Below are 26,103 nucleotides of genomic sequence, written 5' to 3' on the forward strand. Positions count from 1 at the left end.
TATTTCTTATTTTTAAAGTTTTAAAGAAATTAATAAATTTCTAATTTGTAAAATGTCGTGGACAAGAGACCAAGTGCTAATGCTAATAGAATATTATGGCAAGCATAAAAATTTGTACAATGTAAAATCAGCATTATATAAAAACAAACACGCTCGACAAACTGCCCTGGAAGCTGTTGCTAAAGAGTTAAGTCTAGTTAGGCCAGGCACAACCGTACTGGATGTTACAAAAAAATTTAATGCCTTGCGCACGACTTACATGGCTGAAGTCAAAAAAATTGTTGCTACAAACAAAAGTGGTGCTGGAGCTGATGATGTAAGATTTTAATTAAAATTATTTGTATTTGTGTATTAATGTGTAAAAATATTTTGTAGATATATATATCAAATCTATACTATTTTAATGAAATTGATAAGTACCTTCAGGGATCAGGCATTGAAATAAGGGAATCATTTGATAGTATAGATAATATAGATGCTTCTGATGGAACAGTTTTAATAGATGCCACTTTAGACAGTAATGATGAACCATCCACTTCATATTATAATATTTGTTCTCCATCTTTACAAGATGGAAGTAATTACAATTACAATGTATATGATGAAAAATTAAAATTTTTTGCTTTTTAGAACTTTTCAGATCATAACTATGCAATAGATGAGTTTTTAAGCCCCAGATCAAGTCGTGAACCTACAATGCAACCAAATAGCAAAAAAAGAAGAGTTCAGAGTGAACAAGAAAGTATTGCTGGAATGACAGAAGCTGTAGCGACTCTTGTACAAACCTACAAAAAAAGCAAGGAAGTACCAGCAGAAAAACCCCCAATTCCTGATGCAACTGACAGTTTATTTCAGTTCTGTGCTGCTAGAGTTAAACAAATTAAATGTCCAATAGTCAGAACAAATGTGGAAACAAAAGTATTTATGGCAGTACAGGAAGCAATACTAGAAGATTTAAATAAAAATAAATAAACATTTGAAATAAAATTTATTTTTGTTTTATAAATTATGTTTTTGTATATAAGCCTCTTGCCATTCTAATTTTCCAGCTGGGGAATTGAAGTAGTCTCGTAGCTCGTCACGAACCTTTATTGCTGTTGTGCTTGAACGGAAGTTTTGTTGGGAAACAGATCTTAAAACACCGGCACTAGCATTGTTACTAGAATATTCATCTTCTTTAGCGGCGGAACTTTGCTCCATTAAAAAATTATATAACACAATGCATGCAAGAGTTATTGTTTGAACTTTATGAGGTGATAAGTTTATTGTAGTTAACAATATCCTAAATCTATTTGCCAAAATTCCAAATGCATTTTCTACAACTCTCCTTGCTCTTGATAGCCTATAATTAAATATTTTGTTAGCATGTGTTAAATTCCTGCCAGGATATGGCTTCATAACTTTTGTAGTTAATGGAAATGCATCATCAGCCACAATGACATTTGGTATTTATAAAACCCTTCCTGGCAGGCTCCTAGCATTCGGGCAGTTCAGTTTGTTTTCCGAGAGTGCTGCACATAATCTGCTATTTTGGAAAACACCACCATCACTTACTCTGCCATTCACTCCAATGTTTACATAAGTAAATTTATAAGATGCATCTACCAATGCCAACAATACAATAGAATGGTCCATTTTATAATTAAAATAATAGGATCCTTCAGATATAGGAGCACGAAATTTAATGTGTTTACCATCCATAGCTCCTATGCAGTTTGGAAATTGCCACATATTTGCAAAATTTCTGGATATTTCATCCCATTCTTGAGGAGTTTTGGGTATCTACAAATAAAAATCTGATGTAGGTTGTGTTTGTTTTTTAAATTTTTATTTACCTGTAAATATGTGCTTTTTAAACGATTGTAAATCGCATTACAAACTTCGGGTATAAACTTACTTATAGTGGTTTCATGAATACGAGATGCATACATAAGTGATCTATAAGTTTCACCAGTTGCTAAAAACCGGAGGGTAACCTGCAACCTAAACTTAATTAATAAGCTTTATTTATACTTTTACTTTAGAAATTGACAAACCTTATGCGTCCTGAGATGGATTCCCTTAACAAGGTGTTGGTTTTCTCTATGTCATCTTTAAGCAACTGTTTCTAACAGTTGCTTTCGCGCATTTCTTGTACAAGAAAAATTCTTGTATAGTTTCTTGCATAAGAAAATGTACGTGTGTATGACACTATGCATTTTTTTCTTGGTTCAGAAACGATACAAGAAATTGTACAAGAAAATGTATAGTGTCATACGGCCATTACGCTTTTTCTGGTTGGTTCGTATTAAAGATCCTTGCCGTAGCCTTAGCACACTGACCATTTCCATAGTATAGCTTAACTAATTATATTCTTTCTTCACTAGAATATCCCATTTTTGTAAGCCTTTACAATAATATCTCTGATTAATCAGTCGTTGACAAATCTCAAATCAAAGGTAACCTGGTAAACCTAAAGGAGGTAATAAAGATTCATTATCTTTAAAAAAAAATTTATATGAAAAAGTGATATTTTACAAAAAAAAATTATCTTCAATACAGTGGTGTGTTAATATCGATTTGCAGGTTGATCGAATTATTGTATTGGCGATCATTAAGAACATTTAATTAGTTAATTTGGTGAAATTTTATATTTTTCTTGTTATTACTGATATTTAATCAATAATTTTAAAGAAACTCTTGCTTTCTGAGTTTCTGTGGAGGTCAAATTTTCGTTGGAACTCACTGTATATTTGTACCATATTGTTTTGATAAACATCATGTCCTTTACTTTATTGACTTTCTTTTCCCACGTTTGTATTTTTCTTTATACTTCGTATTTATAATTATTGGAGTAAAATTTAGTATTTTAAATATATGACTCCACCAATTATTAGAAAATAAAATTGCTCAGGTTATTCGCGAAATTAGCAAGGAATTATTTTTTTTTATTCTAATCAGATCATCGTATCGGATTGTCTTGAGGTTAAAAAATAGGTTTGGCAATTTTAGAAAGTAAATTTGAGTGGAACGTTTGTTTATAATACCAAAATGAGGCCTCTCTGTTCTACATTCCAGCTGACTTTTTTGTTTAAGCCTTGGCAAATTTTATGTCATCATGATAAACAAAATTATCTGTCAATTGTACATCAATCTGTTAATATTTAGCGAACTATTTAATATGATTTGTAAATTTATTTATTTTTTACTTAGAAAATACAACCGCATCCACCATAACGGGTATTAGCGACGGCTACAGAACTACTAAAGTCAATTTTATAAAACATTCCACATTTTAAAAAATTTCCAATATTATTCGCTGAAAAATTAGAGAGTACTTATAGTATTAGGTATGTTAAATGCGACACGATAATTAGCAAAACAAGGGCATACAATTAAAAAATGGTTAACGGTAACTTATACATTACATGTTTCACATATAGGTGGATCACTTTTAGACAATAAATATGAATGAGCAAGTCTCGAGTGTCCAATTCGTTATCACCAACTATTCCCTTCTGTTCCGGGTTCCCATGCTGTAACGTAATTTTTAATTTGCTTCAGTGAAGTTTAAGAAGATTCTCATACGTTTTTCCACGTGAATTCGTGAATTGAAAAGTCAAATATATGGCGTAGGAGGACAATTCGCCAACCTCCCGTGTATGATCCGATATCAATAGAGCCTTATGATATAATTTCAACATTTAAGATTCGTCAGACACTCAAACTAATAAAAAAATTGAACATAGAAAGGCCCACGAATGTCTTCTGCCTCTTTTTCACTTCAAGTGATTAGCATACAAAGGTGCCATCTTCTTTGATGCCAATAAACGAACCCTATTTCTTCTTCTTCTTCTTCTTCCTACTTTATAAATAGGCAAAATGCCTGTTTTACTTCGGTTTTTAGCCTCAATTGACGTTGTCTCTCCATCTTTTCCCCGGTCGTCCCAATTATCTTCTTCCGTTTGGCGATTTGTCTCTTGCTATTCGTACTATTCTATTTTCTGTCATTCTTTCGATGTGTTGATTCCATTCCACTTTTCTTCTTTTGGTCCACCCATTTATTTCCTCTATACCACATCTCGCTCGTATTTCCTCACTTCTTACTCTGTCTCTTAGAGTTTGGTTTGTTATTTTTCGTAAGACTTTCATTTCTGTTGTTCCAGTAGTCTTTGTGTTTTCGCCGTATCTGCTCTTGTTTCCGCTGTGTACGTCATTATCGGTCTTATTGTTGATTAATATATCCTGGTTTTCGTTTTCGTTGTGAGGTATTTGTTTCTCCAGATTGTGTTGTTGAGACATCCTGCTGCTCTGTTTGCCATGTTCACTTGTTTTTGTACTTCTTCTTCCACTTTTCCGTAGCTTGACAGTTTTATTTCCAAGTATTCAGTTTCCATTATGTGTTCTATTATTTTGTTATTTACGACTAGTTTACATCTTCTCGGTTCCGCTGATATCACTATCGCTTTAGTTTTCTCTGTTGAGATCTCCATGTTGTATATGAGCGCCGTATCTTCGAATTCTTTAATTAATCTTTGTAGGTCATCTTCATTTTCGGCTGTTATTACAGCGTCGTCGGCGTAGCATATTATCCTTATTTCCTTTTTTCCCATTCTATATCCTCTTCTTTTTTTAACTTTCTTTATGATTTTATGAATCATCAGATTAAATATTAACGGGCTCAGCGAATCTCCTTGTCTAATGCCAGTTTCATATTTGATAGGTTGCGATAGTTTTCCTTTACATCTTACCATAGCTAGGTTATCTTTATATATATTCTCAATGGTTTTTACTAAATTCAGTGATATTCCCTTTTCATATAATAAATGTATCGCGTCCCGAATTCTCACTCTATCAAACGCTTTCTTCAAATCTATCAGACACATATATGCTCGTTTGTTGTATTCCAGCGTATTCCAGCGACTTTTCTTTTATTTGTCTTATTACAAAAACTGCATTCGTGCATGATCTTCCTGTCCGAAATCCTTGCTGTTCCTCTTGCAGAGATATTCGTTCGTTTATTTTTGTCGTTATTATTTTTGTTGTCAATTTGAGTGTTGTATTTAATAGATTTATTGCTCGATAATTATTGGGGTCTTTCTTATCTCCTTTTTTGAAGAACATCACCATGATCGCTCTCCTTCATTCATCTGGTATTCTGTTCGTGGTGATTATTTTATTAATAAGAAGTTGCAGTTGTTATACAAGATGATCACCTCCATATTTTAAGAGTTCATTTGGTATTTGATCTTCTCCTGGTGACTTTTTGTTTTTTAATTTGTTTATTCCTTCTTTCACATCGTTTTGGGAGATTTCGGTCTTTTCCTCAGTTATTATATTTGGCGTTTCTGGTAAAGGTTCTTCGTTTTGTTTTTTAAACATTTCTGTCAGGAAAGCCACCCATGTATCCTCTTGTATGTATTTTATCTCAACTAGTTCTTTTATTTCGCTTCTTTGTTGTCTTCTGAAGCGCCATACTTGTTTCTGTTGTCCATAGAAATCCATCTCTAGTCCTTTTGTGAATCTTTCCCAGTAGTCTGTTTTTGTTTTTCTTGCCATTTGATGAGTTTCAGTTCTTATTCTTTTATATTCTTCATATGATTCATTCGTTTTTTCTGACTTATATTTTAGGAAAGCTTTCTTTTTTTGATGACATTTTTGTTTAACCTCTAGTGTAAACCATGGTGTTTTCGTTGACCACTTTTTGTTTATTATTTTCGTTCCAAGTGCTTCTCGGGCAGCATCCAGAATATTTTTCTTAAGTTTTCTCCAGCTAGTCTCTACATTGCTTTCATTTTCGATATTCTCCATTTGTATTTTCTGTTCTAGCCTTTTTTGATATAATGATTTTATGGAGTCATCTCTTAAATTTTCTGTTTTTATTATTTCCTCTGAATTGGTTTGTTTAAGTTTCTCTTTCCATCTTTCATTGAATCTAATTTTACCAAGTACCAAATAATGATTGCTTTCCACATTGGGTGACGTCAAACTTCTCACATCCACTATCTGTTTATGGTGAATATTTCTGTTTGTGACCACATAATCTATTATTGATCTATGTAGTCTTGTATTTTCAAACGTGTATTTACGTTGAATTTTATGATCAAAAAATGTGTTGGTTATCCTTAGTTCGTTTAATGTGCAGAATTCCACCACTTTCTTTCCGTTTTCATTGATAACTCTTTCATTAAACCTTTGTTTTATTCCTGGTATTACTTCGTCTCCTATTCTGGCATTGAAATCTCCCAATAATATAACTAATTCATTTTGCTTCACTTCATATTTTGTTTTAATCATTATTGCTACACCTTCCTTTGCTCTTTCTTGTTTCAGAACCCCACTATATATTAGTAAATATTCTCCAAGCCGCGTCTGTCCTTTACCTTTCCTCTTTGTTTCCTGTAGGACGCAGATATCTATTTGATATTCTCTCAACTCTCTTTCTATTTCCTGATCTCGGTTATTTAGGCTTTTTATGTTCCACGTCGCCACTCTCATTATATTTTTCGTTTTCCAGTTCGTCGTCCTTTTTCTCGAATTGGCGGTTACCATATTTTCTATCCTAGTCCTGGGCTCGTCACCGGTTCTTTGAGCTTTTTTTTTTATTTTTATGTATGGCAGGCTGCCAACCTAACCCTACAACCCTCCTCCTTTATCCGGGCTTGGGACCGGCAACATCACCCACCAAGCTACTCGATCCACCTAGTGGGCAATGCAGGCGAACCCTATTTAATATTACGAAATAAGCAAAAGTTTACATATTTCAGCACAACCTTGCCTATTGCTTTGATGAATTGAAATGCAAAATATATGGTTTAGGAGCACAATTCGTCAACTTCTTGTGTATGAATCGGTATTACTAGAGCGTTATGACGTCATTAATCGGACAGATATAAAATCAAGTACGGAAAGGCCAACGAAGCCAACGAAGCCTTCACTCATTCATTAATGTCAGTGTCCCGTTTTACGTTTTGAATCTTGACAAAGGCAATAGTTTCATGCCGAAACGTTGATTTCAATAGGCAATAAAAACTAGTTCCAAATTTAATATTACTTATATAACCTAAATAAAAGATATAATAACCTAAAGAAATACTAATATAGTACGGCTCAAGAAACTCATAAAACTATATAAATGCATTTACATATATATATATATATATATATATATATATATATATATATATATATATATATATATATATATATATATATATGTATATATATATTACGTCTGGATACCTGTAGTTGACGATTATCAACATTTCCTGTAAAATATTTTGTCTTGCTTTCCGGTCCACTAGAACGTACTAGACTTTCTTGGTAATAACTACGAAGACCACTGGATTGGAAGAGGCTGTCCAGTTGCTTGGCCAGCAAGATCACCGGACTTAAATCCATGCGATTATTGTGTTTGAAGATAAATTAAAACATTTGTTTATGCCGTTCTGATACAAAATCGTCATAACTCTGGCTAAGAATACAAGATGCTTGCAACGAAATTAAAAATAACTTTGGAATTTTTTCAAGAATTCGGCGATCTCTGACTAAAAGGGCAAATTTATTCATAGAGACTAGTGATGACCACATCGAGCTTGTAACTATCTTTACCTTGTAACTATCTTTGTAACCTTTAACACTTGTTCTTTTGTGTTAGTTTAGTTCCATCGTAATAAATACTTTTTTTTTAACCTTTAAATAACATTTTAATTCAATTTTTTTTCTTTTTTTTTTCTTCTATTCCCAAACTTTTTTTACGAATTGTGCGCTGCATTTATCGAAACAAAAGATAATTTATAAAATTAATTAAGGTACCTATTAATTTAACTTTTATGACGAAATACGAAAAATTTGAAAATCGATTTTTCTAGAAAACGGTGTATCCTAAAGACTTAGGATACACCTTAACTTATTTAACTAAAATTAAATATCACGAATGCCTAAAAGCTGAAAACAAAAAAATTATGCGTTAAAATAACCGTTGATCTACCCAAAAGCGGACGCCTATGATCGGTACTAGAAATTCCCAATTGATGAAATCGATTCAACTCTGTAGGTTAAACAATCGTACTAGATTTCGTTTTTTTCCAATTTTATTTTTGTTACTTTGTTCTTTTTTACTTCCATCTTTTTAAATACTTCATTAGTTTCTGTCCGTTATTTTTCCTATTTTTTAATTATTCTAATTTTCTTAGTTTTATCTTGTTATAGCGCTTACTTTATTTACGATTTTAAGTTATTATGTTTAATTCCGCTATCACTTGGCTATGCTGTGTGTCTGTTTTTACATATTTTTCGGTTTTAATGTTATAGACTGCCTTGGTCCATGCCTTTTTAAGATAATAATGGACCATACAATTGAACGTGAAAACGAAGTTAATGCAAGATTTAAGATTAATAACCACTGCTTAAGAACATTCTGCTATGCAGATAATGCTATCCTGATAGCTGAAACTGAAGATGATCTGTAACGCCTCCTGTACCATGTTCAACCTAGTTAAAAAAACACAATCTATGGTAATAACCAAAGAAATATGTGGCAGCCGTAGCTCAGTGGTTGTGTTACTAGCTTAACAAGCTATAGGGCCCGGGTTCGAATCCTGGAACCGACAAAATTTTCAATTTCTAATTTAACTGAGCTGCCACCGTGCTTCGGAGGGCACGTAAAGCCGTCGGTCCCGGCTACGAAAGTAGTCGTTAAGTCATGTTAGGGGCGCTTGCGCGACCTGAAAACCCTAACACTAGACCTTAGCCAGAAGGTTACACGAACTTACTTACTTACTTACCAAAAAAATAATATGATGCAAGTTAGTAACAAATGAGCATTATAAGCCAGATGATGAATTTCAATTATTTATGGGTCAAAATAACCAGCACCAAAAGTATCACGAATAAAGTCGACAATTAGATAAAAAAGGTCGTAAAATAGTCCAGTCGTTAAAGATTTGACCTCTAAAAATCATACGAACAAGCTGAATTTCGCTAAAAATATCTATTTTGGAGACCTAAAAAAATGCAAACAGTTTACCACTTTTATATCCCGGCTTCTCCCTAACCTAAAACGCCCCCTCGTAGAGGGGGGAATAGGAGGCATTTAAAATAGGTCTAAAAAACACAGAATTTAAACTTTTAAAGTACAAACAATCACACATCATGAAAAGGTCTCCCCGAAGGCAGCATTGAGTTTAATTTGTAGCTGAAGTTGTGAATTTTCGAAAAAAGTACTTGTGCAACCAAAAAGAAACAGTTTAAAATGTTTAAGATCGTTTGTAAAGTGAAACTTTAAATCGTGAAATGCCAAAACTCAAAACCGAAATTTTATGATATAGGTTTTGAAGATCTCATAGGAATCATGAAAAATGGCAAAAATCGCACAACGTTTGTTTATTTACCACCTTTATGACTGACTGACTTTATTTGCAGCAAAATCTACGAGGAAGCGTTTAGGGGAAATCCGGGGGTTAAAGTAGTAATTTTTTTTGCATCTTTATAAATTACGCGTAAAAAGGCCCCACCAACTCAGGTTCTACCAGTCAAGAACCCTTAAAATGTCAACAAAAACACAAGTCTACCTCATTAATACATGAGTGATAAACAAAAAGAAAATAAAAACGATCTAAAAACAGGACACTCATCTTGGAATACCCAACCGAAAAAAGAAAAAAAATACAAACCGATTATTGGTCCAATGTAAACACCATTCCTAGACAAGATCATGTACATGGGTCCCGCATTGGTGTTGATATGAAAGCCGATGATATTTTAAAAATTTTGGGTGAGACGGTACCCGATATTACTTTTAACTGCGTTGAATGGCATAGAACTGACAAATATTCCACATATAAGTTATATTTCCCGTTCGATAAAATTGACGAAGTCTACAGTCCTAATATTTGGCCCAAAGGAGCTACCGTTAGGAGATTTAACTATAACAGAAATTTTCAGCACAAAAAGAAGACGGAGGAAGAAACCTAGAAGCTTCTAAAAACTTTTATCAAAATAAACTAATTTGAAAAGGTACGGTAAGCTTGTTTCATGTTAATTTGCAGTGTATTTCAAATAAAGTCGATATAATCAATGCTGTTCTTGCGGATCAATCTTTTCATTAGCTAATTTCTTTTGTAGGGTAAAAAAGAAACAAGGCGGACTTGCAATTTATCTAAAAGAAAATCTTATGTATTCTTCTCCTAATCTAAATGAATATAATGTAGAGCAAAGTTCTGAGTTTTGTGCAATTTATGTACCTTCAATAAAAACCAATATTTTAACGGTATAAAGATCGGGTAAGGGTGACTTTGGCTTATTTTTGGTGAAATTTGAAAATTTCATAACATTCTTGCTTAGTAAAGCAGACAAACTTACCATATTTGGAGATTTTAATATAAATTTTAAAATTGAATGTGACCCTTTTTTGATATTCAAAATCTATTAGCATTTTTTGGTCTAAAAGTAACTATAAACGATTATACTAGAATCACATCCCAGTCCAGTAGTTGCATCGACAACATTATGACAAATTTTTCTGAAAATAGAGTGATTTCTACAGAGTGAGCGTATTTGAACCTTGTTTTTCTGAGCATCGAGCTCAATTTTTATTTATTGACTCTAAGCATAAAGTTGTTGACACTAATCAAACATTTCAACGGTTTATTACTTCTTCTGGTTTACAGAAGCTTAAACGTGCGCTAGCTAGTACAAACATGGATTTTTTCTACGATATTAATAATGAACCTGATTTTTTAAAAGTCTTTCTTACCGAAACTTATAACAATTTAATACTAAAGCATTTTCCACTGAAAAAAGTACGAGAAATGGCTGAAAAACACCTTTGCAATGGTTTAATAATGAATTAAGGTCTTACAGATCTAATCTTTCTCTTATTAAACACATTGCAGATGCCACTGAGGATCCCGATTTGTTCAAAGTATATAAACAACAAAAAGTTGAATATAATCGGCAATTAAAAATTGCTAAAATGTCAGCTTACTGTAATTTTATTACTAATTCCAATAATAAACCTAGAGATTGCTGGAAAATAGTAAATTTCGAAAGAAACTACACAAGATCCAGTTCGGTACAACCTGATCTACCTCCAGAAGAAATGAATCAATTGTTTACTACAATTGCAGAGAATATAATTACATCTCTTCCCACTATTAATGTCGATATCCTCGTCAATTAAAGAAATTATCCTTCTCCGAGCAAGTTCTTTTTTTTCGTCCCTTCTGGAGGAAGAGGTCTCTCAAATAATAAAGTATGTTAGTAATTCTAATTGTAGCAACTTTCACGAAATTAATAGCAAGATTTTAAAAGAAACTTAACAAATAGTTTTAACACCTTTCACTCATTTTATTAATTTAATTCTATCAACTGGAGTATTTCCAGAAGTACTAAAATGCTCAAAAGTACTACCAATCTACAAAAAAGGTGATTCCTCAAAAACTGACAATTACAGACTCATAAGCATTGTTTCTACTTTTGGGAAAGTAATTGAAAAGGTTATCAACAATAACTGTATTTCTATTTTGAGTCAAATAATTACTTTAGCAACTCACAATATGGATTCAGAAGTGCTCGTTCTATTACGAACGAGGTATTTAATGTTGTGAGCGAGGTGACTGAGGGGCTTGAACGCGGCAATCGCATAGCAATTTCTCTTTGCGACTTGTCGAAAGCTTTTGATTGCGTTTCACACGACATTTTGCTCCACAATTTAAATTACTATGGAATTAGAGGTATCCCTCTTAAGCTTATAAATTCTTATATATGTGGCAAAGACCAGGGGGTAGAATTTAAAGGTCATCTTTCCGATTCTCTATCCGTAAAACATGGAGTCCCACAAGGTTCGGTCTTAGGACCTCTTTTATTTATTATTTATGTCAACCATCTTCCTAAATTCATAGCTCCTTACAAAATCATACAATTCACAGATTATACCACATACTTTATACCAAAAAAAATAATCATAATTTAAAAATTTCTCATTAAAAAGTTTCTATTAAATCTATCTCATTTTTTACTTCAAACAAACTAAAACTTAAATCTGATAAAACTCAAAATTTTTATCTGCAATTAATTTACACAATTATCTAATTAACAAAAATACTATTAAACTATTTTTAAATAACCATAAATAATCAACTCAACTACTCTGCTCATATCTCACAACTTAAAAAAAACTATTTAAAATTTTGAGAATGCAAAAGAAAGCTGTCAGGATTTTAGCAGGGATTAGTTATCTAGAACACTGCCAACCTTTCTTTATCAAATTCAAAATTATGCCGCTACCTACTCTGTTGATATTTCAAGTTCTAACTGAAATTCACAGAAAACGTGCCCATTTAATAAAGCAGTCTGATGTCCATGTTTATAATACGCGAAACTGTCACTACTTACGAACAAATCGCTGTAGATTAAGTCTTTCAGAAAAAATTGTCCTAATTATAACTATTACAATATTTTACCAAAAAGTATAAAACAGCTAAGCTGTAATAGTTTCGATAAAGTTATAAAAAAATATCTTCTAAAACACTGTTTTTACTGCTCAGAAGAATATATGATTCATTGCAGAACATCCACTGAACTGCTTACCGTAACTTTGCCATAAATGTTTTTGTGTTTAATATGTGTTCTTGTTTGTATATATTTAAGTTACGTTTTATATTTGATTTTTAATACTATGTATGTTTTTTTTGACTTGCTACAAACAATATTTGTATCTTTTATGTAGTTAAATAAATACTCTACTCTACTCTACTCTACTGTCGCTGTTGGAGAGACCACGTACTCCAGATCGAATTGTAAATGAGCTAAATCACAAAAACCAGAATCCAGATGTCCAGTTGGTAGTCTCCAATATATCGGTATGACAATTGGACATCAGAAGGCAGATGATGGAAATGACAAGTCCTCGTCCTATTACAAGAAGACAAACAAAAGTATTCAAAAAGTGAATTTTATGTTTGTACTTTTAGAGTGATAATATTCGGAGCTATCCTAAGTACACTTTGGATTATCTAGAAATGCATAACAAATAAAAAGGAGTTGCTATCAACAAGTCCTCACAGATGCTTCGTCTAAGGACTAGCAACCCCAGTGGAGTCTTACGTTGCCATGTGATTATTACCTTTTGTAACTTAAACATCATAGTTTTTAATTATCAAAAGATGTAAGTTAATCAAACTACATTTAAAGGGTTTTTGCCCATAACGTATGGTCCTAAAGTTTTGGGAAAAATTTCACCTGGTCTGATTGAGAAGCAAAATGCATTTAACAAAGAAGGCCATGGAATTGAAATGTCATCAGTTATTGACATTTAATAAACAAAGCAGAATATTTTGGTTTGTGCTCTGCAAAATGACTTATAAAATTGATATTCGTCGAGGTGTTTATAATATGGTTGGGCGAATGTCGAAACGAGATATTGTTAATATTTATCGAGATCAAAACATAAGCAAATCGACAATGTATCGCACAATCAGAGAATGTGAAGAAGCGATACCATGTGTTAACTTGCGTAAAAGTGGCCGACCGCGAATTTTGAACCATATAAGAGAGGCAAGACTGATTGAAGCAGCTAAGAACAAAATTGGGGTCTCACAGTAAAACTGGCCAGAAGATTTCATGTTGGAAAGACTACAGTATACAGGACCCTATCGAGTAACAATATTATCTACCGGAAAAGAAGGAAAGCTCCAAAATACACAGAGGATCAATTAGAGAGAATTCCGAGATGTTGCCGCGCGTTAAGGCGAGTGCATTTCGTCAAGTTACGCGAGAATCACAAGGGACTGGTACGTAACTAACAATATTAGCTTTGTACCGAAAGCAGACAATCCTCCCAACCTACCTCAGGCTCGTCCAGTTGAAAAGTTCTGGGCAATATTAAGTCGGAAAGTCTATAATAACGGATGGGAAGCACAAAATCAGGAACAGTTAAGACGCCGCATATATACAAAAATTAAAGAAATTGACGCCGAGGTCGTCCAAAGGATGATGCAACGTGTCAGGGGAATTATTAGGCAAATCGAAAATAATGGTCCCTTGTCTGTCATTTGAATTTTGATTTATAATAAGGATAGTTAAGTTAAATTGTTGAATAATTTATTAAAAATATAAGATTATTGTGGTCAGAGTTATATGCTTTTGAAATTTTTCCCAAAACTTTAGGACCATACGTTATATTTAGTGGCTTCAAACATGTACATCCAGATAGCACTGATCATGGAATAGTTATTACGAAAACGTTCTATGATGTATCTCGATAGGATTTGTATTATTATATCTTTTATAAAGGATTTTTTAAATAAAAGTATGATTCTTTAGGACACATTTTTTGAAGAGATAAAGAAACGGAAACATGACAAAAAAATTAACTTGACTTTCAATGGGTTTGAAATTGAATCGATATACGATATTTTTTTTAAAGAAATATTTCTATTGCTATCTGGTATCTTGCATTTCATCTGTTTATGTTTTCCAATAGAAAATTTCAAAAGTTGATGCAATAAAACACAATACACACATTCAAAAGCATCTGTACGGCGTAGTTTTACTGAATCATGCAATTTTTCCAAAGAATCTACTTAACCATTACTAACCAACCATGAATGGCGTGATTGTGTCTAGGAAAATTATCAAAATTGATAAATATCTAACAGAGAGTTTCCTACAAATACGTAAATACCAATTTGCAATTTTGATTCAATGATTAATTTCTACGTACTTTTAATTATGACCTAAAGCACATAATTACATGGTGTAGAAATAGATTATTCTTTTAAACGGTTTATTCCATAGTTATAATAAATTATTAATTTTTGCTTATTCATGACAAGATAATAATCCACTTTTGAGAATAATTTTCTTTCATTTTTTTTTATTTCACTTAGAAATTAGAAATAAAATTCCGACTTTTTATTTAGTTTTTTCCTTATTTTATGAATAATATAATTCGACATTGTAAACAAGGAAACATAAACACAAATATAAACTAAGCATTTTAAATTTAGACTAAAAACAAAAACATTATTATACAATTACTAACTCGAAGTAAAACCACAAATTAGTAAAAAAAATTTATTATTTAAAATATTGGACGCGTTTCGACATCTCTGTTATCCTCAGCTATAAATTTAGGACAAGGTAGGTAGATGTAGTATAATTAAAAGAAATAGGTTAGGTTATCAGCGCCATAGGAGATAATTGTTAACAATGACTCCAAAAGTCAAATTGCTCTCTTCTGGGAAAGCTTAGTAAATAGACAGGTTGTCTAGTAACTTTACACCAATCAGCGTCGAGAATCTAATGGCGGGAATGACGTCACTGAGAATGCTACATTCAAATTCATTCACTGTACTCGTTGAAATGAACTCGGAAAGCAGCAATGATTGAAAATATATTAATCTATGTATATTGAAAAAATACTTTTGGACTTTTAATGACGTTTTATTTCATTAAATCTTAAATAAATGTGGGAGATACCTGCAGAGTTACAGAAATAGTAGAATATAATGGCAACTAAATATATCTAGTAGAATAGCACTACTACTTAATAAAATTAGAAGTATATTCTTCCTTGTGTATATGTGACTAAAGCATGCAAATATACTATATTAATAATGGGTTGAATACAATTTACATTTTTAAATAATTTTGAGTACCTACATAATTTTGAATTGGAGAAATGCATATAGTGCATTATTGTAAATTGCTCCAAACAAGTAAACCATGCTGAAAAAAAGATACTGAAGATTTATATATTAGAATTAGTAGTTTTTCCATATAACATATTTAAGAACATCTGATTACATTACTGCAGCTTATAAAAGAAATATGGACACAGAAATCCCCAGAGATCCCTCCCCAATGATTGGAATATTGGAAAACTTTGCACCATACACAAAAAAAGAGATATCTTTGAATGCTCTAACCACAGAGAAATTACGCTTCTAAATGCAGCGTATAAAATATTTTCCACAGTACTATGTCACCGTATGGCACCATATCCTGAAGGACAGTGGGAAAATACCAAGCTGGTTTCAGAGGTAGTAAATCGACAATTCATCAGATTGCAACCCTGAAACAAATTTTGAAAAAAACACTGGAATATGGCATTGATACTCATCATATTTTTAGAATACAAAGCAGCCTACGACTCTGTGAATAGAAGAAAAATGTTCAAAGCTATGAAAGAGCTAGGAATACAAAATCAGTTGGTAAATTTAACAAAACTAATTCTTAAAAAAAGTTGAATGTAGAGTACGAATTCAGAGGGAACTGCCTGATCCTTTTAACACATTGACGGACATCAGCCAACGTTTTTTCAAACCAACGCACTTGATTATCTATTATACTATGGAATATTTTGAACTCAAATTTTTAGAAATGACTAAACTGCTTAAAATTAAGTGACTTACTAAAAAAACTATGACGATAGGAGCCGTCACCGTGTCACCCGGCAAATATATTATGTCTAATGGGACAAAACGGCTGCAACCGTTCAATGTAATTTTACGTCAAATTGTTTTATTAGGTATTTAGAACATTAGAGAAAGTCATTTTTGAACAAAACAAATTAGTTTTTTTCTATATGCCATCTTTCGAAGCATGGTCCATGGCAAAGAGGTGGAGTGTTCTGGCATATCTTACATCTCCAATGAGTTTCTGTCTTCTTCTTGTCTCTGGAACACTGTTTACAGCGTAGATATAAGAACTTTCTATGATGGTTATCTGGTCTTGGTATTAGTTAGAGATACGTGTTAGGAGATAGTTAAGTGTTGAGATACTGTACCAGTAGCGTAATGAGGTTCTGAATTGTCACTACGTTGATGAATTGGCTTGAAATTGACACAGAAACGACCATCCTTGAAATTGTTATCGAGACCTAATAGCGATCTAATAAGAGCTTCTCTGTATTCTATGTATTTTATCTCTTTTTCTGTAATTTTTTGTACAAAAAATGGGAGTTCCAAACTGTTATATCCAACAAATGAAAAATCACTTTTTTGTACCAAAAAATAGTTTTTCTCGGACTTGTATTCAAATACTTCAATTGGCTTTATACGTATCTGATCATGACGATTTCTAGCCTCTGCTAAAGTAGGATGATGAGCAGTTGTTACGCATAAAACATCTCTCTTGTCCTTCCACTTTGAGACGTAAACCTTTCCTTGACGTTTCCAGATATGCTGTTCTTTACGAAGACGTTTAGTCACAACTACTTTCGAGTTTCCTCGTCTGTTCGAGCGTAGAGTACCAGTTACGTGTGTTTGATTCTGCAACAATCTATTGGCAAGTGTCATGCTATTGTAATAGTTATCCATAAAGAGATGATATCCCTTATTTAGATAGCATCAGTGTCATAACCAGACGTTTCAGTTTCGTCATATTATTATCTGGCCCCTCTTCTCCCTGACTCTTATAAATGTCTACATTCAACACGTATCCATCGTGAGAACAAAGTTCGTAAAATTTAATCCCGTATTTCGTTTTTTTATTTTTCATATAAGTTCTAAATGATAGCCGACCACGAAATAATAGTAATAACTCATCCAAAGACAACTGTGCACCTGGTGTATAAGAGTCTTGAAAATTTCTAAGACACATATTTAGTAGGCTTTTAATCTTGTAAAGTCGATCATTCGGATTAAGAATATCGTCACCACTGTGCACGGAAAATCACCGTAAAATTTGTCCGAATCGTCTGCCGCTCATTATGTACGAGAATATTGGATGGTAGTTTAATGGATCGAAACTAATTAGTTTTCTAATATTTTGGACTTTAATTTGCCCTTGTAGCAAACATAAATCAAGAAATTTTTTCATTTCCTCTTTGGAAGTCTCTTTAAAAGTAATACTACATTAGGTATTTAGGCTCAATGCATTGGAGGCCAAGAGCAGACAAACGTAGTAGAGGAAGACCACCTACACGTTGGGCTGACGACATCAGGCGTATCACGAAAAATTTGCAACAAAGAGCACAAAATCGGAAAGAATGGAGGAATTTAAGAGAGGCCTATGTCCAGCAGTAGACGTGATAAATGAAGGCTGGATGATGATGATGAAGATATTATTAATGATCTTTGTTTGTTTTTTTACTTTATTTTGTAAAACTCAATCAAAAAAATAACTCAAAGTTAATGAATTAACATATTTTCACTGAACATTAAAATTACTATACTAGTTACCATCTTTTTTCAGCTTTTTAAGTTGCATGTTGATTAGTTTAGCTTTTTAAGCATCCACATAATCTTCCATGCGAAAGTGTATACTACCAACTCTTTTATTAACACAGTACGACTTGTCCTTCCTATGACACTTGCTGATTCATTGTCTTTGATATTTACATTTTTTGGAAATGTAAAAAACATTAAATTCCTTCAATCCTCTTTCCAGTTCCAATTCCTTTATTTCTCCCAAATTTATAGCTGAGGATGACAGAGGTGTCAAAACGCGTCCAATGTAAATAATAAAGAATTTTTACAATTGTGTGGTTTTACTTCGAGTTAGTAATTATATTGTCTTACAAACCACAAATTAGAGAGATACGTTAAGGTGGGTACACATATGCTCCGAATGCCGTCTCGAACCCCGTCGCGTTCTCAAGTGTGGACGGAGTCATGCAACCGCGTACCGTACCTCGACGCGTCAACAACGTACATCGAAGCGATCCATCGGTTGTCGGTAAAATGCCTTCGCATCAAAAGAAATTTGAGCGCGACAATGTACACCGCGAATTCATGTTTGGACTAGCTTGCGAATCTTTTATCGAATCTCCAGTCATTCAAAATAGTCAGTCTGTTATTTTAAAGGTTGAAGGTGTTTTTAAAGTTGAGTGCATCAAGATGGAATGGACGGAAGAGAATAGTTTACTCTTAATCGAAAATTATCGGGAAAAAGAGATATTATGGGATACAAATAATCCCAGATACTACAATAAGATAAAAAAAACGATGCATGGGAAGAGATTGCTTCTAAAATGCAAATTACAGTGGATGAGTGTAAAAAAATATCATATAAATGTCATATTTACGATCAAAAAACGAAAACTGCAATACTTGGGACACATTACAAGAGGCGAAAGATATGAACTGCTTCGAATAATTATGCAAGGAAAAATAGCAGGAAAAAGGTCCATAGGAAGAAGACGAAACTCCTGGCTAAAGAATCTACGGGAATGGTATAGCTGTAGCAGCAACGAATTGTTTCGGTCAGCAGTTTCGAAAATACGTATAGCCCTGATGATCGCCAACCTTCGGAACGAAGATGGCACTTGAAGAAGAAGTGTAAAAAAATGACCAATCTTCTATCTGGATTACGGAGAGAAAATCTTGCATCTTGCACATGCAAATTCAACTCAATTACTGCTGGAACGCTAAAATGTTTGGTACAAAGTACGAAGCGGTGTTCGGTTCGTTATATATTTCAATGTCCCCTGTAACAACGTCGCGAACTTCTGTTGATCGCGTCGCTGTACGCGACGGGGTTCGAGACGTTATGCGGAGCATATGTGTACCCACCTTTACAATTCGAGTCTTTTACCATTCTCCTACATGTGTTTCAACTTTTAAGTTTCATCAGGAGAGGACTTTTTGAGAGGAGTGAATTGATCCGACGCGTACCATCCGGGTGACCATTATTAGTAAAATAATGCACCAGTAGATGCTAATAGCGACCTCTAACGAGTTAAATTGTTATTGAATTGTTATTATTAAAAATATTATTAAATACATTAAATAAAAAACAATAAAAACGTTTACATAGAAGTAAAGACTTTTTGTGTATAATGGTATATTTTATTAAAAAATAATTTAAAATTTATCCAAAAGAATTACAACACCATTAGTGAACAAACCTGAAAGTATATTTCCACTTTAAAATGACAAAAAACATAAGGTAAAACTTTGATTGTTGAATTACAAAACATGTAGAAAATACTTACATTTAAAGTAGATGAAACCCTTATAGGGTAAAGGGAGGAGAGATGGACCACCTTTTAGAAAACTGAAGCTTGTTTCTTTATTAAGTAAACATCAGAATAGAAAAAAACTGTATAACATAACTTAACATTGGTATTTTGGTATAAGCAAAAACTAGAAATTATAATTCTTAAACCTAAAAAAAATATAATGCACTGGCACGTCATCGGTCCATCTCTCCTCAACTGTGGAGGTAAGATGGGCCCTTAGGAGTAGGAGAGATGGACCAAGCTAAACCTTTTTCTTTTTAATAGCAAGAGACTTTCCGCACTTGTTATAGAGATTAGCGAAGCCAGTACAAGTTTCATTTAACCAGCGCTTACAAAAAATACATTGTAACCAGTCATCTTTTTTACATGTGTGGCGATAGTCCAAGTTGCACCCAACACACTGATTTTCAATATCACTCACGTTTTCATCACCACTAGTGTCGTTTAGAGTAACATCTTCAGATAGTGACGATTCGCTTGGCTTTCTCTTGCGTTTTTGTTTTTTTTGTAGGTTTTGAGCTTTTTTTAATCAAGGCATCTTTCTTCATTTTAATAAAGTCTTGAGCAGTAATCTTTCCAGTTATTTTTTTTACGAACTCTCTTTACTGCTGCTGCCAATACAGGCACGGGCGTTACCTCATTAAGAGCCTTTCCAGGAGTTATACCTTCATCAGTAATTGATGACTTGTTTGGGCTACCGTGCAAGGATATTTTACCACTGATTCCAGAGGGACTTGGTTGAGAAGATTCTGATCCAACTGGAAAATTCATTGTGCCTGTTTCTGATGGGGTGTTTGTCAAAAATGCATATATTCTGGGATTATTAATGGATTAAATGGATAAATTCCCGTGGATTTAAATAAAGAAGCCGCATTTTGAACAGTTGCTGAGTTTCCCCATGCTCCACCTAAGAGTTTACCAAACTGAAGAAAATTTGATTTTTGATGATTTTTTTTAATTTAAAACTTTAAACGGTTCTCCTGTAAAATTCACAATTGCCGTATTAGCTGTTTTACCTTTCAAGCGTCGATATGTACTCCAGTCGTCAGAGACGGAAATGCCACTGAACCTCTAAAAATCATACGAACAAGCTGAATTTTGATCAATTTTAGGACGCTAAAAAAGATGCAAGAAAGTTTACCACTTTTAACCCCGGACTTTCCTCAAAAACTCCCCACGTAAAGGGGGGAAAACCGAAAAATATCGACTTACCAAGAATCTCTACGCCATAGAAAAAAATGTTTTAAATAAAAAATGTAGCTAAGATAATTTTGAACAAGAACGTTTATTATCATTTTTTATGTAGAATGAACCGTTCTCTCAGAAACAACGATTGAAGCGATGGGCGATTTTGAATGTCAGTTGCGCGCGCGAAATCAATGCTCAATAAAATTTGTATCAGGTTGATGGTAAAAATTTCATATCTTTTGATCCGAGTGTTCTATCGACAACAATCAAGATGTATTTTAAAAATAAAGAGTGCAGCTTTCGTATGCAATTATATATTTTGCCGCAAATGAACTCAGTTTTTATAAGGGTGTGAAATAAATCAAAGTGGCGCGATTTTTGCCAATTTTTATGATTCTTATGAGATCAATACAATGTACCCCTTTCATTAACTGGCCACTATAAAGTTTCCATAATTAGAACCTAAGCTTCAAAACCTATAGCATGACATTTTAGTTTTGAGTGTTGGCAACAAATGTGAGGCTTTTTAAATATGCTTCAAAAACGCTGAATTTAAACTCTCACATTACAAACGATTTAAAATGTTTAAAACTGCTCTTTTTTAATTATACTACTAGGTTTTTCAAAAGTACTTAACTTTTGCTAAAAATTACACCCAAAACCGTCTTCAGGCATTTTCCATGACGTGCGATCATTTGAAATGTAAAACTTTAAATTCTGCGTTTTTAGCCATATTTCAAATGCCTCATATTTGTTGCCAAAAATTAAAATCGAATTTTCATGTAATAGGTTTTGAAGATTGATCTCCAACAATGGAAATTTCACTACAGCCGGTCAATGAAAGTAATAAATTTTATTGATCTCACGATAATTGTAAAAAATGGCAAAAATCGCGCAAAGTTTATTTATTGAACTGCTTTACAGAAACTGACTTTATTTGCGGCAAAATACAAAACTTGTATACGAAAGCTGCACTCCTCACCTTTAAAATGCTTTTTGAGTATTGTTGATTGGACACTCTGATTAAAATATATCGATGTTTTACCGTCGAGTTGATACAAATTTTATTGAGCATTGATTTCGCGCGCGGAACTGACATTCAAAATCGCCGGTCGCTTCAAACATTGTTTCTGAGAAAACGGTTCATTCTACGTAAAAGTGTTAATAAACATTTTTGTTCAAAATTATCTTAGCTACATTTTTTATTTGAAAGATTTTTTTCTGTGGCGTACAGATTCTTGGTAAATCGATTTTTTTGCGTTTTTATCACTCTACAAGGTTGGTTTTAGGGTGAAATCCGGGCGTTAAAGTGGTAAAATTTTTTGCATCTTTTTTGGGGTCCCAAAATTGATATTCTCTGAAAAATTCATGAAATATTCCCCGAAAAGTGCTTTATTTTTTTTTTTTTTTTCATGAGCTACAACTCTGTTTCTGTTTGGTCTACAGACGTCATAAATATACCATTTTTTTCTTTTTTTATACGCTACAGTCTTGTTAAGAATAGTTTTTTCGATAAATATTTATTTTTTGAGTTATTTGTGAAAAACCGTGTGAAAACTTTGAACGTATGTTTTTTACCCTCGAGAAGGGGTAGCTACCACCCCCAAGTAAAAACAACCCTGGGCTCAAGTCCAAAAGTGAAGTACAGGGGTAAAAGGAATCTAAATTCAAATTTTAAAGCAAATCCGTCGTGACGAGGAAAGAACTCCAAAACGGTCATTTTCTGGAATACGTCTATAATATATTTACTAAAGATGTTTAATCAAAATGTTCCAAATATCGATTTTGATTTTAATATTTGTATAGACTAAATAAAAGATATTGTATGAATAAAGTGTTTTTTTCCACTAATGCAATTGCTGTCAATCCTTCCACTTTATGATAAACTTGTTACATAAATTACTATTTTTTGCTTTAGATAGACAATTGTTAATTTTTTTTTATTTTTTTGTCTAGAAAATCGTCGTTTCAACAAAGATAAGAGATATTTAAAAATAAAAGCCTTTATATACATTATTACCTAATGAGTAATAAACTGTTTTTCGAATAAGATGGAAAACGAATAAATATCAAAGTTGATAAATTATAGCTTAACAGGGAGACTGGCTGAGGGACAAATCAATTTCAAGTGCAAAAATACTGCTGATCTAATCCCTTCAAATGAATTGCGTTTAATATTTGCTTAGTAATTGTCAGATACAAAAATTGCTTTGTTGATAGATTCCTGCTGCTTTGTAGTGACTTTGTGTAGGTTACAGTTCAATAGCAAACAAGATGTCTAATTGTTTGTCTAAAGTTTTACCCATTACATTTATAGTTCGTTTCAGCTTTCTTAACTTTTAAATTTAGAAACATTTATTCATTATTTATTTATGACTCTCTCATGTTTTGACTATTATGTTTTATTCTTTTGTTTATAGATATGTATTGAATTCTTTATTGAACTGGTTGAACATAAATATGTGCATAGAATTGGATATGTTTCTTCTTGTATCCTTAAACAAGGACGTCTTTTTGATTCTTGATAATTCTTCTTTCAGTTCATCTAATCGATCCGGAGGTTTGAGAGTTCTTGCATTGTAATTGCAAGACAATAAGAAACACATGTCCTTGTTAAGTTTCATCATCCAGATTTATAACTAGTAACTAGTAACTAGTTGACAACTAGTACATTCCAAAATGTATTTATCATGTCAAATATTGGTGTTAATTAGCTTACTGACGTTTTCGACATTTCTTGTTACATATATACATATATACATATAATACATTTTGGAAAGGACTAGTTGTCAACTAGTCCTTTCCAAAATGTATTGATCGTATCAAATATTGGTGTTAATTAGCTTACTGACGTTTTCAACATTTTTTTTTCAGAGAGACTTAATCTACAGCGATTAGTTCGTAGATAGTGACAGTTTCGCGTGTTGTGAACATGGACATCAGACTGCTTTATTAAATGGGCACGTTTTCTGTGAATTTCAGTTAGAACTTGAAATATCAACAGAGTAGGTAGCGGCATAATTTTAAATTTGATAAAGAAAAGTCGGTAGTGTTCTAGATAACTAACCCCTGCTAAAATCCTGACTTTCTTTTGTATTCTAAAAATTTGAAGTGCATTTGTTGAATTGCCCCATATGATTACACCATACTTTAGGTGAGAGTGAAATAAAGAAAAATATGTCATTTTTAATGTTTCAAAGTTGACAACCCGTGCTAGTTGGAGAATAACAACTAATGAACTTGATAGCTTTTTCTTAAGTTGTGAGATATGAGCCTACCTATTGGGTCGATTATCTATGGTTATTCGAAATAGTTTAACAGTATCTTTGTTATCTGGGTTATTGTGTAAATTACTTGCAGATATAACTAAATTTTGCGTTTTATCAAAGTTAAGTTTTAGTTTGTTTGCAGCAAACCATGAGCTAGATTTAGTAGAAACTTCCTCATGAGACATTTTTAAATCTTAAATATTTTTTCCTGGTATAACGTATGTCGTATCATCTGCGAATTGTATGGTTTTGTACGGAGATATGAATTTAGACAAATCGTTGACATAAATAATAAACAAACGAGGTCTTCAGACCAAACCTTGTGGGACTCCATGTTTTATGGATAGAAAATCGGAGAGATGACATATAGACACTATCGCCTGGTGTCCGCCACATAGATAAGAAGTTATAAATTTCTGATTCCATAGTAATTTAATTTGTTCAGCAAAATGTCGTGTGAAATGCAATTAAAAACCTTCGACCTGCGTTCAAGCCCCTCAATCACAACATTAAATACCGCGTTCGTAGTAGAACCAGCACTTCTGAATCCATATTGTGAGTTGCTAAAGTAATTATTTGACTCAAAATAGGAATAAAATTGTTGTTTGATAACCTTTTCAATCACTTTCCCAAAAGTAGAAACAATTCTTATGGGTCTGTAATTGTCAGTTTTCGATGCCTCACCTTTTTTGTAGATTGGTAATACTTAATGATTTTAGTTCTTCTGGAAATACTCCATTTGATAGAATTAAATTAATAAGATGAGTGGAAGGTGTTAAAACTATTTGGTAAGTTTATTAATTTCGTGAACGTCCCTACAATTACAATTACTAAGAGACTTTATTATTTGAGAGACCTCTTCTTCCACAACGGGACGAAAAAAGGACTGCTCGGAGAAGGATAATTTCTAAAATTGTCGAGGACATCAACGTTAATAGTGGGAAGAGATGTAATTATATTCTCTGCAATTCTAGTAAAAAATTGATTTATTTCGTCTGAAGGTACCGGTATCAGGTTGCAGCGAACTGGATCTTGTGTTGTTTCTTTCAAAATTTACTATTTTCCAGATCTCTAAAGAACGAACCAGATGTAAATTAGAAATCGTTGGCGTCAATAATGAACAAGTTACGGAAGTAAAATACTTTGGGATTACACTGTCCAGTTATTAAGTTGTGAAGAGAGAAGTAACTGATTAAGTACAAAAAGCAAGTAAACTGGCAGGGTACCTTAATACTTAAACCTTAGCCAGAACAAAAACGTTATTAGAAACAGGTAAAATGATAATACCGAGAAAAATTACTGGAATAACGCTGAGAAAAAAATAGTAACGACATTAGAACACTACTCAACACACCAAGTATAAACGAGTGGATACTAAACAGAAAACAGAAAAAGGAATGGAATAATCACATAAGTAGAATATAGGAGACGAGAGGATTCAAAATAGAAAGAGATAAATCACCAAATGATAGTCGAAGTTTCGGCAGACTGCGCAAAATATGGAGTGATATCCTTACATAAAAGTATTAATCAATTGGTTATATCGAAGAAGAAGAAAAGCAATATAAAGGTTGTTTATAATCATTTATTTTTAAGAAGTTTATCAAGAAAATTGTATCATTCAAAAATCATTTAAATCTCAATTCGTTGTTTTTAAGATATACGATACATTGTGACTCTAAATAAATACCAGCAATA

The 26,103-nt window shown here is 32.7% G+C and overlaps 1 protein-coding gene and 1 long non-coding RNA gene across 3 annotated transcripts in view; both read right to left on the reverse strand.

The window, feature by feature from the left end:
- Positions 1-26,103, reverse strand: part of ITP (ion transport peptide) — a 242,546-nt gene that overhangs the window by 178,576 nt on the left and 37,867 nt on the right. The gene's annotated exons all lie outside the window — the stretch shown is intronic.
- Positions 1,638-2,102, reverse strand: LOC140433482 (uncharacterized). Its single transcript, XR_011949988.1, has 3 exons — positions 2,037-2,102; positions 1,836-1,983; positions 1,638-1,782 (listed from the first exon to the last, which is right to left on the reverse strand). It is a non-coding gene; the product is annotated as an uncharacterized lncRNA (long non-coding RNA).

The sequence above is a fragment of the Diabrotica undecimpunctata genome, chromosome 2 (assembly GCF_040954645.1).
Source record: "Diabrotica undecimpunctata isolate CICGRU chromosome 2, icDiaUnde3, whole genome shotgun sequence".
Classification (NCBI taxonomy): domain Eukaryota; kingdom Metazoa; phylum Arthropoda; class Insecta; order Coleoptera; family Chrysomelidae; genus Diabrotica; species Diabrotica undecimpunctata.